Here is a 17,610-nt window from a genome sequence, read left to right as displayed (position 1 = left end):
ATCCACCCTATGATCTTTTACTTGTACAAAACTCCTATCGTCTCATTGCATATAAGTTGGATACCCATTGTCATGAATGATAGTGGTATGAGAAAACTTTCAAGGATAACAATGTTTGCAACTCCCATTTAACCATGTAAGGAGAGCACACATTTAGTTCCCCACATGATGGTCCATGGACATTACAATGACTAATTATGTTATGCAACTCAGGAAACATCACCTTATTAGGAAGTTTAGCACATACCAACTTATCAAAGTGAGAAATCTCAGTCGGTTTACATCCATTTTCCAATATCAATAATATATGTGCATGTGGCAAACCTCTTTTTTTAAATTCAATAATAGAAAAAAATCTCGCTACCCTTCTAAATAATGCTTTTTTCACCAATAAGTGCATTATATCCGTATGTTTCTCATACAAGACCCATGGAGTCAAGTTAGGTCGATCTTGGGCAACCTCACATCGGGTAGTAAATTAAATACACCCCCCCTAGTGAGCTGATTATCCAAACGAGCACTTCATTCCTCACTTGCATTATCATCACTAAGTAATAGATTAATGAATGTAGAGGAGGAGGATTTTCTAAAGGTAGTAATAAAGAGATGTTTCTACTTCCACAATAGTGCTTGCCCACAAATTGTTGAAGCTTTCTTGATGCCTCTAATTTCCAAATTAGTGCAACACAAAAATGGCACTTATAACTAAGGGCTCCTAAATAAAGAGTGAAGAGTACAATCTCCAGAACATAACACCATAGTTGATGGGTGCTTAACATTGTGAGGTAATGAAAACACAAGCCTTATAGAATGACATTTAGATTTAATACCTTTCACATCATCGATAGCATAGAAGATAGGTAGAAAATTACCCTCTTCCTCGTCCATATGACTAATCTCATCTATAGGTAGCTCATTTGAATCAAATAGTATTGCGCCTCTTGCTATATCTCTCTCTACTTCAACATTCTGAGGTTAGCATAAATTTGTTGTTGAATAATGCAAGCCATTGTTCGCGACAATTACAGCGATATATGCGTGTTGCATCCAAAATTTGAAGGCGACGAACTTGGTTCAAACTTTGATATATACAGATCCTAACCATCTTCAACTTCCTTCAAAAATAAAAAAAATAAATACTTAATTTCTTATTTTTCTTTTACAAACATTCTTAACTTCAAACTCATGACAAAATATTATCTTATCACATTTATTCTATCTTTCAAATATATATTTTGCAATGTTTATGCAATAATGGAGAAGATGTTTTAGATCCACCGTTTAAATATAAGCATCCAAAACTACTCTTTTATGTCCTCTTTTAAATATAAGCATCCAAAACTACTCTTTTATGTCCTCATTTAAATATAAGCATCCAAAACTACTCTTTTATGTCCTCGTTATCCTCGCAAAAGATCCTAGAGGACTATATCTCAACATGTGACCCTATTCTCAGGGATAGAGTCCCCACAATAGCTCACATGATGTAATTATTGGAGAAATTTCATATAGAAAAGTCTCTCTTGCTCAAAAAGAAGTTTAGTAGATCTAATAAATTTGTTCCTACTCAACTTATTCTATCTCTTTTCAATATTATTAAACCCTATAGATTAGCACCCTACATCCTTAATGTAAAATTTTCATAAGTTGTACTACCTTGAACGATATCTCTTCTTTTAGCGCATCTTCTAAAAGGTTAATTTTTCCAAGATTCAAGATGAGAGAGAGAGAGAGAGAGAGAGAGAGAGAGAGAGAGAGAGAGAGAGAGAGAGAGGGAGTGTTAGATATCCGTAACGCCGCTCTACGGGCGTTACCACAAAAGGGGACGGCCTCTGGCTCACCACCCAGCCATAGAGGAAGAATGAGGATTGCCCCTCATCCCCCAGGCTATATAGTGTGTGGCCTGCCGTCCACACTAGCCTGGCCGCCCATGACTCTGCATGGGTGTCCTCTCCCACTGAACCCCGGACATGGCCATCCGGTCTACCGTCGGTCACAGGCGTTACAGCCTACGTGACATTACCCCCCCTTAAGAAGAGTTTTCGTCCTCGAAAACAAACTGGGGAAACCTTTTGGAAATTGCACTACGGCGTTCCTAGGTAGCTACCTCCTCATCCCTATTTGTCCATTTAACAAGTACCTCCTGGTACACTTTATGTCGGGTTTGTCTATCACGATACTGTAGAATCTTTTCAGGTTCATGTGGTATCTTTGGTGGCTCTATCAAGTCCACCAAAATCTCTGGAGAAACTGCGTTCTCTAACCCGTGAACTGATTTCTTCAGTTTACCGACATGGAAGACAGGATGGACTTAAGAACTCTTCGGTAACTCAAGTTTATATGCTACGTCCCCAATCTTCTTAAGGATTTTAAAAGGACCACAATATCTCGGAGAAAGTTTATCACACTTTCCCGTTTTCATGGTTTCTGACTGCGCAGGAACCTTGAGGAATACAAAGTCACCTTCTGCAAAGGTCACCTTTCTACGTCCTTTATCCGCATAAGTTTTAGTGCGATCTTGAGCGCTACGAATGCTCTCACATGCGACTCTGAGCATATCATTCATATCTTCAAGGAAATCCTTGACAGATTGAATCTTCTCCTTTTCTAGGCCTACAGCCATCGGAGATCTCGGCTGGAATCCATACATTAACATGAATGGTGTAAATCCAGTCGCTGAGTGTTTGGAGCTGTTATAGGCAAACTCCAATAAGGGTAAGTACTCTTCCCAATTAGATTGCTTCTTACTAACATAAGAACGCAACATATCCTCTAGAATTTGGTTAACTCTTTCGGTTTGACCATCAGACTCCGGATGATCTGCCATACTCATACTCAGAGTAGTATCCAACTTTTTGAAGACTTCCCTCCAAAAATGACTGTTAAACTTTCTATCTCTATCCGACACTATATCTGTGGGCAGGCCATATAGCTTGTAGAGATGTTCAATAAAGAGTTTTGCCAACTCTGGCGTTTTAACAGTTTTCTTCGTGGCAATAAACTTTGCCATTTTAGTTAACCTGTCCACTACCACCCACACCGAGTCATTCCCTCCACTCGTCTTGGGTAAACCGGTAATGAAATCCATGGAAATGCTTTCCCATTTCCCATGAGGAATCTCCAGCGGATGGAGTAGTCCTCCAACCTTAAGACGTTCATGTTTATTAACCTGGCACTTATTGCATTTCAGCACATAAGTCTGGACGTCCTTAAACAAACTAGGCCAATAAAACTGTCTTTTTACTAGTGCATAGGTCTTCTGAATCCCAGGATGACCCACACTTGGACTATCATGACTTTCTTTAAGAATTTGGGCCCGAAAGTCACCAATAGTTGGTACACATACTCTACCCTTGTAAAGTAAGTACACGTCGTCAATGGAGTAGTTAGCATACTTCTCCCCCCGACGAAGTTTATCACTCCCCTTTGAAGCCGTGGTGGCAGTCAAAGGTGATGAAGGGTCTACGTCAGAGCTCTCCGGCTCCAAACTATACCCAAAAGACACGGTTAGTCTCTCCGGACTAACTCTCGCTTCCCTTCCCGTTGCACCTTCGGCCAGTCTCTCCGGACTAGCAATATGTGCCAACGAGGGAGGTGGTCGTGTTTGTGAAGAAGTGCGTACGCATATACAGTGCGCCAGACCTCTGTAAAAGATGGATCGTGCTCACATAAACCACGTAGGGACTCCAAGAAATCATTCTTGAAGACTGTGAAACTAAGTTCATTAATCTGTGGCATGTGACTAAGTGCATCTGCCACCACATTATACTTACCTTTCTGGTAACGTATCTGAAGGTCAAACTCTTGTAGAATCTCCGTCCACTGAGCTTTTCTACCCTTCAGTTCATTTTGACTTGAAAGCCATTTCAGACTTTCATGGTCCATCCGGACCTCAAAAGTAGCACCATATAAATAGTGTCTCCACTTTTTCAGTGCATGAACTATCGCTAGTAACTCTCGCTCGTAAGCCGAGTAGTTACGCTGCGCACGATCTAACTTTTTACTCTCAAATGCAATTGGGCGTCCCCTTTGCATAAGTACGGCCCCAATGGCCTCATTACTAGCGTCTGTTTCCAAAACAAACGGCTCATTTGGATCGACAATAGTCAAAATAGGTGCATCTGCGGTCACCTTGAGCTTATCAAAGCTCTTCTGTTGGACTTCCCAACTAATGTTTTTTGTTTTTGACCGTAACTGGTCAGTCAACGGGACTGCAATCTTCGCGTAGTCCTTCACATACTGTCGGTAGAACCCCGACATGCCAAGAAAAATCTGCAGTTCCTTGAGATTTTTCAGCGCTGGCCATTTAAGAATAGCCTCTACTTTTTCTGGCTCCATCCGTGTACCATCGGCGGATATAATATGGCCAAGGTAGTGAATTTCTGTTTCAAAAAATTCACATTTGCTCTTCTTTGCAAATAATTTGTGCTCTCGCAACAACTCGAACACTAGACGCAAATGCTCTATGTGTTCTTTCTGTGTGTCTTACTGTACACAAGAATATCATCTAGGAAAACTACTACGAATTTTCCCACATATGGACGTAAAATACTGTCCATCAGCGTCATAAATGTCGTTGGAGCATTGGTTAGCCCAAATGGCATAACCAAAAACTCAAAATGCCCAAAACGGGTCCTAAATGCTGTCTTCGCAACATCTTCTTGTTTAATTCTAACCTGATGATATCCTGATCTCAGGTCTATTTTTGTAAAGTATCTCGATCCATAGAGTTGATCAAACAACTCATCCATGCGTGGCATCGGATACTTGTTCTTAATCGTTATTTGATTAAGAGCCCTATAGTCTATGCACATTTGCATAGATCCATCTTTCTTCTTTACCAGAAGAATAGGCGATGCCCATGGACTTGAACTAGGCCGAATAAAGCCTTTGTTCAAATATTTCGTTAATTGTTTTTCCACCTCCTGTGCCTCGGAGTGGCTTAATCTATAAGCAGGTTTGCTTATAGGTTTTGATCCTAGCATAACTTCGATGCCATGGTCTACTTCTCTAGATGGTGGTAAACCATCTGGTAAATCATCAGGAAAAACATCTTGAAATTCCTCTAATAAATTCATTAAAGTATCTACGTACTTTTTCTTTAATGTCTCATTCACCTTGGATTTTTTCTTGTTTGAATCACATGCATGCCAAACAGGGTTTTAAAACAATGGGTCTCATCCAAGGTTATTTTGTTTTCCTTGTTTGTCTACGCAAACATCAATTATTGTTTCATCTATGAAAACAGAATTCAAAAGAGGGTAACAAGCATATACCTCTGCTATCTGGTCTCTGCAGACCGCTGTACACAGCTCCATGGAGGAAATAAGTGGTGTGGCAGGGACAGTACGGTCGCCCTGCAGGGTAATGACTCTACCTCCATGCTTAAAACATAGCGTATTATGTAAGTAATTCCGAGCTAGACTAGGGTCCAAGCCATACAGCCACTCCCTGCCTAGATATACGTCTGCTCTGGCTAAGTGCATGACCTAAAAGTCAAGCGGAGCCTTGTAGTCCTGCATAGATAATGGGACCCCCAATACTACGGTATTCCATACCGTTTTATCATATCCGTTGGCTAGGCCAACAGTATACTCATGATCACTCCGGGTCTCAGTCAACCCCAACTTCTTGACTAACAAGTAGTTCAAGAAGTTGTGGCTAGCTCCATCATCAATAAAAACTGTGACTCTACGGCCACCTATGGTGCCATACATGCGCACCATGTCATGCGGACCTACAGTAGGCTGCCACAGCGCTGGTGTCACTGAACAAGCGTGATGCTCATCACAATGACACACTGTCACCTCTCTGAACTCTGCGGAACTGAGAGGGAGTCTCTGCACTGTATGCAACTACCTAGAAGATTTACCATCTTTTTTGGGCTCATTGCCATTCGTGCTGGCTTTAGGTTTTGGACACTCAGCCTTCGTGTGCCCTACTTCATTGCAATTAAAGCAGCGATTTTCCTTTCGCGCTTTAATATACTGCTCTTTCTTGTGGATTTCGCTGTCTCTTTTCTTCTTGGATGGTCGCGGTTTTTTAGACCAATGACCACCCTGTCCTTCCTGGTCCGTCCTATCCCCTTGTTTATCATTGCAAAACCCTTTTCTTTTGAGGCCTGACCTCCTCTTTTCACTACCCTCGGCCCTGCGAACCACCACGCGCACTACGGCGCTTGATGTCATCAAATATTTGCGCATACTTAATTGCCTCTGCCAGGTCTTTAGGCTGTAAGGGCTCTACGTACTCAAGGTAATCATCTTTGAGGCCTCTCTTAAAGCCTCGTAATGTCTGGAATGCATCGATTCCCTTTAGCTTGAGTACTATCTCCCTATAGTCTGAGATGTACTGAGTTAGGGATTTGTTCTCCATCGAGCACTTATCCCAAAACTCCCAGCTTCTCTCTGCCTCATTAACAGGCAAAAATTCTTTTTGAAACATCGTTTCAAACTCCATCCAAGTGGCAGGACGAGTTGTCAAACTCATCCACCACTTGTATGCTTTGCAGGTTAATGAGAGGCTAGCCTCTACAGGCTGTATACGGCTAGGCTGCTGTCGCAGCGCGTGCAAATCTGACCACTTCGCTAGAAACATATTGATCGAGTCCTTGTTTCTCTCCTTCTCCTCGCCACCAAAACTAGGCGGCTTTAAGTCTTTTAATAACGACGAAGCTATCGCTACGAATGGCCCCGCAGGTGCATCGGCCTGTACTCCTGCAACCACCACTGGCGAGGCTACGGTCACCCGTGCCGCAGGAGCTCGGCTACCATGAGGAGTCGGAGTACTAGCCGAGGCAGCTGTCAGTGCATCTAACCGTGTGGAGATGCTCTGTGTAGCATCGTGACTAAATCAGCCTCCTGGACTTTACCCATAGTGTTCAGTTTGGCATTAAGATATTTAAACAGTCCACTAGAGAGCTCCGTCTTTGTCAGGACATCAGCAGGGTCCAATAGGTCATAATCGTCGTCGTCATAATCCAAGAGGTCCTCCTCGGTCCCCTCGGCGACGTTGGTGTTCATGTCCTCTGGCTCATCGGCCAGAAAGGGGTCATCTACCAATGCGGCCGCTGCGGGCTCGCTGGGTCCTAAGGCGGGGTCAATAGACGAGGAGGGCGCTGGCGGATCACGCGTGATCGACGAGCGCACTCCGGGGACCAAACAACGGTTGGGTGTGTACGGCTTGACAATTCGGTCGGGGTCAAAACCGCGACCCAGGACAAGAGACTTGAAAAACCTAGAGAAGTAGAAGGCGGTGGGGAGGACACACTACGCCTAGCAGACATTTTTAATTCTTGCAAAAAACAATGCGAGAACTCAAAAATTACTTAAAAAAAATGCTAATAAAATGAGCAGTGGTGGAGAGAGAATAGTCACCCCCTTTATGGTCGCCTATCGATATGTGTTGCGTTGCGAGCCTCCAGACAGCGCCGCTTCTCTGGGATGCTCCGATCCGAGAGAAAAAAATGCCTGCAACTCATATCAAAAATAAATTTTCTCGGGAAGTTGTGCCTGGAACACTCGGATTATCCCTTGCCGGGATTATCCCTCCTCCCCAGCCGAGAGAGAGGATCCGTTTTTAGTTTTATTTTTAATTTTATTAAAAATGAATAATTAAAATATAAAAAAATAAAAATAAATGATTTTTTTTCTTCTCCTTTGGTGCTGCGGTTGTTGGCTGGCCGTGGACTGGTTTGGCTGGCTGTCGCCCAGTTGGCCGTTGGCTGGCTGGCCGCCGCCGCCCCTGGCTGGCCGTCCCTGGTTGGCCATCGCTGGCTGGCCGCCACTGCCGCCTGGCTGGCCTGGCTGGCCACGCAGGCCGGGTATGGCCTGGCTGGCCACGCAGGCTGGGTATGGCCTGGCTGCCGGGAGTGATAAAGTGAGTTTGTGCTCTTTCTTTTCAACGTAGGCCAGCAGGTCTTCGCCCCCCTCTACACAACGGCAGTTTCGTCAGACGGGTGGCGCACACAATGGTGCACTTTTGTGCTCTTCGCCCTACTCTCTACACAACACACAGTAGAGAACGTTGCACTAGGCGACTTCCGTTCTTTACCAAATGAAAAATTGCTTCGCCCTCCCCCCCACACAGTAGTGGGGCTGGTCTTCGCAGACAGTGGGGCTTCGCCCTCCCCCCCACACACAGTAGTGGGGCTGGTCTTCACAGACAGTGGGGCTGGTGTCCGCCCCCCCCACACACAAGCTTCAACGAATTCTTTCACAGACAATTTCAACACAGAGAAAAAAAACAAAACGAAAATTGCTTACCTGCGTTTTGCTTGCTGTGTGTGACGGGGAGAGAGAGAGAGAGAGAGAGAGAGAGAGAGAGAGAGAGAGAGAGAGAGTTCTTCCCTTCAAAAATGTCTTGGCCGCCTCCCTCCACACACTCCATTGTGGAGATAAGGATGAGGAGATGAATGGTTGAAAACCATTGAGTGGGCTCCGGTCCCCCGGTCACGCGCGGACCCTGACGACCTCATCGAACCACGCTCTGATACCAGTGTTAGATATCCGTAACGCCGCTACGGGCTAGTGTGGCCTACCGTCCACACTAGCCTGGCCGCCCATGACTCTACATGGGCGTCCTCTCCCACTGAACCCCTGGCCATCCGGTCTGCCGCCGTCGTCGGTCACAGGCGTTATAGCCTACGTGATAGAGAGGCTCTCCAAAATCTCTTAAAATCTTAGTCAACATATAATATAACCCTAATAACCAAACTATATGCCAACACTATTTAGAGAGAGAGAGAGAGAGAGAGAGAGAGAGAGAGAGAGAGAGAGAGGCTCTCCAAAATCTCTTAAAATCTTAGTCAACATATAATATAACCCTAATAACCCAACTATATGCCAACACTATTTACATGTAGATACCTTCTTAGGTGCAAAGAGGAAACAAAATATTCTCTTAGTGTGCCATATGATCGTCTCTTTAAAAGTCTATAATTAGCAACCACAAACAAAGTTTCTTACTTTTTAAGCACATTTTACTATTGTTTTAAGGCTAATATAATCTAAGCAAAAGTACTTAAATAATTTAATGCATGTATATTCTCTTAAGTCCATTATATTCTCTCTCTCTAAAATCCCTCTCTGCATTCAAAGGCAATGGTCTAATAAATAAAGAGTTTCTTTTTTTTAAAAAGCATATTTCAGTACTATCTCAAGGCTATATGTACAAATTAGGTACATGATATTCCATTGAGAATGAAGTAGAGCATGTGCTAAAATTTTTATTAATAGTTCTCAATTTGCATAATTTACTCACAGAGAGAGAGAGAGAGAGAGAGAGAGAGAGAGTATGTTTGCGTGTACTCTTCTCTCTCTCTCTCTCTCTCTCTCTCTCTCTCTCTCTCTCTCTCTCTCTCTCTCTCAGATGCCGTTTCATATCACTATAATAAACTGAAGAAATGTGGCCACACAAATATTAAACACACAAAAATTATTTCTACATTCACATATACTATACCAATTAACAATTATCAACCGTTCATTGAGAGAGAAAGAGAGATAGAAGGTATGTTTACGTGCATTCTATTCTCTCTCTCTCTCTCTCTCTCTCTCTCTCTCTCTCTCTCTCTCTCTCTCTCTCTCTCTCTCTCTCTCTCGCTCTCTCTCTCTCTTAGCCAACCTTACATATCACCAGAAATAACTCTCTTTATTTGGGCACACACAAAATGCCATATACCAATAAACAATTATCAACCTACACAATTTATTTCTATGAAAAAGAGAGAGAAAGAATGTGTGAGGAGGTTCTATTCTCCCACTCTCTCTCTCTCTCTCTCTCTCTCTCTCTCTCTCTCTCTCTCTCTCTCTCTCTCTCTCTCTCTCTCTCTCTCTCTCTCTCTCTCTCTCTCCCGTGCATATCTTACTAAAAATAAACTCTTAGTGCATGGGCGTACATATTAAATGGCAAACACACAAATACATAGAGAGATAAAGAGCTATAAACGAAGCTATAAGAGAGAATTATATCTCAAACCACCAACTCATTGGCTATCAACCTTGTGCCTTGCCTCTGTACAATCACACACACAAACCAAAACAATAAAACTTATGGTCTCTCTCTCTTGTCATCCCATCTAGTGGTGAAATGGTGGGCAAAGAACTGAGAACATTTTTTACCTCTTTGAAGTGCATTTCATCCTCTTTTCCCCATGTAAAAATGTTGTGATGTGTCAATTGCTGTAATGGAAATACTACTTGTGAGAGGAGATGTATGAACCTACTCATGTACTTGACCTTTTGTATGAAAGACACCAACTCTCTTGTGTTGATGATGAAGGGAAGGCTACAAGAACTTGAACTTTTTGTATGAAAGACACCAACTCTCTTGTGTTGACGATGAAGGGAAGGCTACAAGAACTTGAACTTTTTTTTGGATCCACCTCGATGCTTGCCTTTGAAATGACATAGCCCAAGAGAACCACCTTTTCTTCCACAATATGAAACTTGTCAGGGTTGAGCTGCCCGCCCAACTGATGAAGTATATTGAGGCCTTCCTCAACTTTAGCCAGATGTAGAATTCTAGAGCTATTAGATGTAGAAATTATCCAATGAAGACTCGCATAAAAGCCAAAATAGGGCTGAAAGACATAATTCATAAACTGCTGGAAGGTGGCTGGAGCATTGACGAGACCAAAGGGAATTACTTTGTATGAAAAGCATCCCCATGGGGTGATGAAAGTGGTCTTCTGTTGATCCTCCTGTGCAATTCTTATTTGAAAATAACCAGAATAACCATCATAAATAGTACACAATTCATCACCTGCCACCTCATTCAGAATCTCCTCCTGAAATGGAAGTGGGGAAAGTAATCTTGCTTAGAAGCCAAATTCAAAGGTTTGTAGCCAACAAAAATCCACCACTTCCCATTTTTCTTTGGAGTGACTACCATTGGTGAGACCCATTTTGCATTTTTCACTAGATAGATAAACCCTGCATGTAGAAATCTCTTCACTTCTCCCAATAGTGCTTCTCTTTGTACTATTCCCAATCTCCTTAGTTTTTGTGCTATCGGCTTTGGTTCCTCCTTTAAATCAATGTGGTGCTCAATTACAAATACCCCCATGATGTGTGTCGAAAAATTATGATGCTTCCTTAACATGATATTATACAATTCCCTCTCTTCTACAGAAATACTCTTGGCTGCATCCCTTCTAGCTTCCCTTCATCAACCTTGGGCATGGTAGTGTCCTCCTCTCACCTAGGAGAAACATGCTCTCTAAGGACTAGACCCATCACTTCTAACGAGCTCTCTTCACTCTTACTACTCCTCTCACTCTGTGATGAGGCACTCTCACTAGAACTAAATTCATCACTATGGTCTCATAGTTGAGATTCACTTGTCTACCAACTTTTATGTCATATGTGATGATCTTCCTTCCTCCTCCTTCCTCATGGTGTGACTTTAACACTAGCATCCTGGTTTCCCAATGTTGGTCTGCCTTCATTGCTATTAGCCAAGGTCCCCCCAGAATTAATGAATAGCCCTCCCCCTTTGACCCCACAAATAGTCACTCTCACCCTTTGACTACTCCCACACACTTCATTGAGGTATTGTTTGCTAACCTCGCCTTTCACAAAGATGGTCCACTCACCTCTAATCCCAATTTGTGCATTGGCTTCTCACTTATAATGCACATTTGTGCGCCCCCATCTATATACACTTTTGGAACTTTTTGTCCCTTGATTTGTGCTTCTACCCGTGGTACCACATCCCGGTGTGGGTTTGATCTAATCAACTTTAGTGCTGTAGGTAACCTTTAGTCCTCACCTTAGGCACCAAATGCAAGAATTGCAGCAATGTAAGTTTTGGCCATTTACTCCCCTCACATCATAAATTAGATCATAAGGTCGGTGACCCTTACCCAAAAGAAATTCCTTGATGGTGAGTTTTTGATGAGGCTTTCTTAACTTGCTAGTGCTTTCTTCTCCATCTTGCTTTTCTCTTCTTCCTTTTCACTTCTCCTCTAGCTTGTCTAATCCCATATCTTCGGTCTCTTGAATTTTGGTTCTCTTCTCACTGGCATGGCATCGGCCTCTATAGAGTCTTTGGATCCTCTTTTACTCCTGAAACCTTCCCCAAACAATAATGTTAACCCTCTGTTACATTATTGGCCCTCTATGGTCTATTGGGTATGCCCGTCCGACCATTGTACCATGCTTGCAATTAGTACCGTGAGTGATATCATAATAAATACTACATTGTAAGATGCGATTGGCATATGCTTCACGGGTCTATGCTATGTATGCTGTGATTAGGTGATGCCATGTGTACGCATGCTAGTGTTGTTGATATTGGTGTTTGATTGCCTCCCATAACATGTTTACTTGTTGAGTATAGGTGATTAGTACAAGGATGCCGAATGAGGCGTCGTACTTGTGCGAGGGTCACCAAATGAGGTGTCGCACATGCATGAGTGTGCAAGGGTCACCGAACAAGGTGTTGCATATGCAAGGGTCATTGAATGAGGTGCTGCATGCGTTTTGTCATGTGCATGGGTGTTTACATCACCTCGACATTTATGAGTTATACTTCATTATTTTTGGTTAGCTGCGTGCCATTTATTTGTGCTCAAATATTTATGTACACCGATGTGCACGGGTGTATTGCGTGTGAACTAAAGCTTCACTATTATTTTTGGTACACACTAGATGTGTGTGAACATCCTGTAGAAGGATTGGTCATTTTTGTAAAAAGTAAAGATCCCTATTTTTGGCAAAAGCTTCACATTGGCTCAAGGGCTATTTTGGTAATGCATGATTAAAATACTCATGTCGTGGAAGGAGCCAGCATGCATGAGGGGGAGATTTAACCCAACCCTTTGTTGATGTTGATGTCGTCTAAGTTCTGTTTTCAAGTCTATGATGAGTAATTACCGGTTGAAACTTGGGTAATAGACCACAAAAACTGCACATCCCTCTCTTTGCATGAAACCTCAATTTTCACATAGCCTCTTGCCTTTCATCTCCTTCATGATTCAAGTTAGAGGGTAAGGGTTAACATTGCTCAGTAGACAATCGTAAAGATTTACCTATGGTCCCCAAAGTCTTTCCACATGCTCATTACTGCTAAAACCATTGGTACCTCCAAAGGAGGGTGACAATAAGGCAAGGGCTACCTTGAGAAGTCACAGGCCCACCAAGATAATAACTCCTTATCCCACTTATCATGAATCATCAAAGAGGTCCAAAATTGGATTAAGCATGAGGAGCTAATGCTAAATGAGACATTCACATGTAAAGAGAGTGTTTGAAGATAAGAGAATGGCAATGACACAAAATGCTCAATTGAGGAGGCTTCATTGATTGATCTGAAAGGGAGAGGAGGGCTCCTTTTATAGGTGGAGAATCACCCTCTCTTCCACTGTTACAAATTACAACATAAAAATCTTCAACCCTTCAGTGACATAAAGGGTAGATGTCACCATCAATTGTCCTCTTAGGCTAAGTCTTCTATTGATTATTAAATTGAAGACTTTTTTACTTTGAAAGTGTGATGAGATAATAGCCAAGTCTAAGTGGCATGTAGGTGGAGATCCCACTTAGACATGGCAGAATTCTCCCCTTCCATGTAGGCATTCTAGAAGAATCTTTTCCAATTATGCACCTACACACACTCCTCCACATGCCTTCCACACTCCCCAACTTGTAGCCTTATGGTGAATACTATATTAATAATATAATAAAAATCCATGTGAGCATGAAGGCCCACTTTTATTTTCCACATCACTAGCCTATCTACCATACCAAAGTATTTATCAAGCATACTTGTGGCATTTACAATGTGTGCACCCTAAATCAAGTAAAACCATTATATTTGAAGATAGAATGCTGTTATCATGGTAGCCACCAAGCCACCGCATCACCACGCCGTTATTCCATTGTGGGCACCGCAATCTTCTTGGACAAGCTTCCACCTTATTACCATTGAGAAACCATCCAAAATTGAAAATGAAAGATATCAATTTTTCATGTCACATCTTCCCCCCCCAGCAGATCCTCCATGCTTGTCTTGGGGGTCTGCTGGCCATGGTGCTTGAGGGTTTTTAAAATATCTTTAGCCGGTACACGTTCGGGAACCTCCTGGTGGGCCACTTGCATCCTCTAGAAGATAGGTGTTATTTTTGAACTTTTGCTTTATCCTAAAGGGGCCTTCCCAGCGTCGAAGAAGCTTCTTATCTAGCCGTTTCTCCACATGGCCATCATACTCATGACTAAGCTTCCTTGCTTGAGTTTTGGCTTCTTCTTCTTCTTCGTGAGAGTGTCATGCCTTGCCTTGTGCCGTTGTTGTGTAGCCTCCAGATTCTGAAGTGCCTAAAGTCACCTCTCATCCAAGGTCTCCAGTTGTACTAGGCATTGGGCATGTGTTTCTTCTTCATTATTCAAGCATGCAAAAGATGTGCGAAGGCTTGTGATTTCCAATTCTATTGGCAAAATAGCCTCTATTCCATAAACTAACTAAAAAGGTGTGAAACCAAGACAAAGTCTGTGAGTTTTTCTATAGGCCCACTGAGGACCTCTGGCAAATGCACATCCCACTTTCTCTTCATAGTATCCACTAGCTTAGTCAACGATCCACAAAGCAGTCCATTAGTTTTTTCTACTAAACCATTACATTGGGGATAATGGGGAGTTGACATAGCATGCTTTATTTTTAATTTCTGAAAGTCATTCCTGAAAGACCTCCCCCATCCAATGGACACCCAAAAATCGAGCACATATGTATTCCTTGAGAAAGGATGCCACAGCCCCACTGCTTTATTATTGACCATGGCCTTTGCTTCTGCCCACCTTGTTGCATAATCTGTGGGGCCACCAATATGTAATACTTCCCATGTGAGGAACGAGGAAGTGGGCTTACAAAATCTAAGCCCCACCTTTCAAATGGACCATATGCTGGGATAGGGTTTAAGGGTCCGAGAACCAATTGCTTATGCCCATATGCCTAGCATACTTCACAACTTCTACACCACTCATAGACATCTTTGCTGAGTCGAGGCCAATAATAACCTGTGTTAAGGATCCTCCGAGTTATGCTGGCTGAGGCAAAGTGACCTGAACATTCATGACATAATTCCATAATCCTTTTAGATTCTTCCAGGCTCACTACCCTCCTAAGAATCTTATCCTTACCTCGCTTGTAAAGAACATCCCCTAGAATTGTGTAAGGAGGATGAGCTTTCCTTGTAAGCCTTTTCTTCTGTTGAGGATTCAATCCAGGAGGGAAGTATCGTGTATCTAAATAGTGTTGAACATCTTGGAGCTTAGGCCAGAGCTCAGGCCAACCTATATCCATTAATGCAAGAATAGCTACTTTGAAAGAAGCCAAAGTTTTAGTATCCAATTCATCAGCCTTTTGATTATCCTTCCTGTTAACATGCACAATTTTACAAAACTCAAAAGCTTCTTTTAACTCCATTGCCCTTTTATACAATTCATGGAGATTAGGACTCCTTGCCTTATATTCTCCTTTCATTTGTCACATGACCAATTGCGAATCCCCTTTAACCTCTACCTCTTTAATTCCATCTTTTATGCAATCTTCTAATCCCCAATTAATGCATTGTACTTAGCCACATTATTTGATATAGCCCTTGAAAATTCCCTACCCTTGGCCCATACCTCTTTTCCTTCTGGGGATCAAATAAAACTATCCCCCCAGCCCCACATTGCCTGGAAGGGCTAAAGGCTCCATCAAAATGCATAGTGAAAGCAGTTGGTGGTGTCTCTAAATCTTCATATACTTCTTCCTTTGTTCCTGTTCCTTCTTCCTCTTCCTTCCTTGTAAGAAAATCTGCAAGAGAGGCCCTAGTGGTGTTTTCTATAATAAAAGTGAAAGAGAATTCTTGAAGCTCACAAATCCACTTTTTGCAAACTTTCCTCCTGCAGGATTGGGTTTGCGGACCAAGAATTGTAAAGAAGGTTGAGATGTGAGGAAGAAAAAAGGGCGAGGTAACAAGTATAACCTGAACTTCTTTACTGCAAAAACAAGAGACTTTCACCATACCTCTCCTCGGCATCAATGAGTTGTCGACTTGCATAATACACTGGTTGCATACGCCCTTGCTCTCCCTTTTGCAAGAGTATAGTACCCATCGAATGTGATGAGACACTTGGGTTCACATAAAAGTCCTCCTCCCACCTACTAGGAGGCTACACAATTAGACTTTGACTCATGCATTTCTTGAGAAAACAAAAAGATTGAATTTGATCGGGCCCCCATTGGAAAGAAACATTCTTCTTTGTCAACAGATTTATAGGATACATCTTCTTAGAGAACATGTCAACAAAGCGTTGGTAATACTTTGTTTTACCCAAAATCCTCCTTACCTCCCTTACATTGGTAGGTGGTGGGAGGGCCATGTTGAAATTTGAGCTAAATGATGAGCTATGGTGGATCATACACTAGAATCAACATGATTAACAAAGTGATTAAGAAATGATTAAGACGTAATTAGTGAATAATTAGCAGATAGATTAATGTAGGCATGGATACTCAAAAACCAGCAAATTCTCATTAGGGCTATGCCTCAATTTATAGTGTTTACATCAAGCATCAAATCCCCTTGATTTCTCCATGATTCACTCCCTGAATATCTCCACCTCTTGCCTGATTCTCTCCACCTCTTCTCTTTTCCCTGATTATCTCCCAGAATAACTCCACACTCCTAAATTCCCTCATGCTACCCATTATTCTCTCCGAGTAGATTCTTCTAACCTTTTCACAGGTTCTTTCACAATTACATCTCCTCTTTTACAGCCTCTATCCAAGAGCTTCTTCCCACACACACCCTATTCACTTGTATATTTCAACACCTCCCCTCAAGTGAATAATCCTAGAACACCTAGACCCTATACCAAGTTTGCCTCCCCTTACTTGGCAGTCCACGACCAGTGTCTACTCCTCCCCTCAAGTTATCTCAGCACACCTGGATCCTGTATCAAGTTTCTTTCTTACTTGACAGTCCGCGACCAGTGCCTCAAGTCCCTAAACTCCATAGTCCTTGACACTCTATCTCTCTATGTGTCCAAGGCTACTATAAGTGCCCGCGACCTTGACTAAAGTGCTCACACATACATCTACCACGTGGCCTACATCATCGGTGGCTCAGAGGTGGTTTTACTTTATTGGGGCAGGTTACATTGGGTTGTGGGCTCTCTCTCTCTCTCTCTCTCTCAGAGATTTTCACATGGCTCCTCACTCTTTGGAGCCTCACATCTTCTCTTGTCTTCAGTCTTCTTCTCGTGGCAGCATCTCTCCACGCGTCCGTCTCTTCTTCCAGTCTTCTCGGGGCAGCTTCTCTTCTTGTGGCAGCTTCTCTTCTCGTGTCCATGTCTTCCTTTAGATCTTCTTCTCGGTGTGGATCCTCTTCTTGGGAAGAGATATTCTTCTTCTTTCATGGCTGGAGCCATGAGCTCGTTCGTCAGGTCATTTTGCTCCATGTGAGCAACATGTTTCAATGTTTTGCTGACAGTTCCTTTGGGCTTTTTATGTTTATTTTGTATCATTATGCAATGCAAACCCAAATTTATGCGGGAGGTCTTACCTCTTGCCTTAATCTGGACAAGGGCAGTGTCTGTTCCCATTTTTACACTGATAAAATGTGCC

The sequence above is a fragment of the Cibotium barometz genome, chromosome 19, assembly GCF_041138505.1.
Source record: "Cibotium barometz isolate CiBa-2024 chromosome 19, ASM4113850v1, whole genome shotgun sequence".
In the NCBI taxonomy this organism is placed as follows: domain Eukaryota; kingdom Viridiplantae; phylum Streptophyta; class Polypodiopsida; order Cyatheales; family Cibotiaceae; genus Cibotium; species Cibotium barometz.
Note: the sequence above shows the minus strand (reverse complement) of the source record.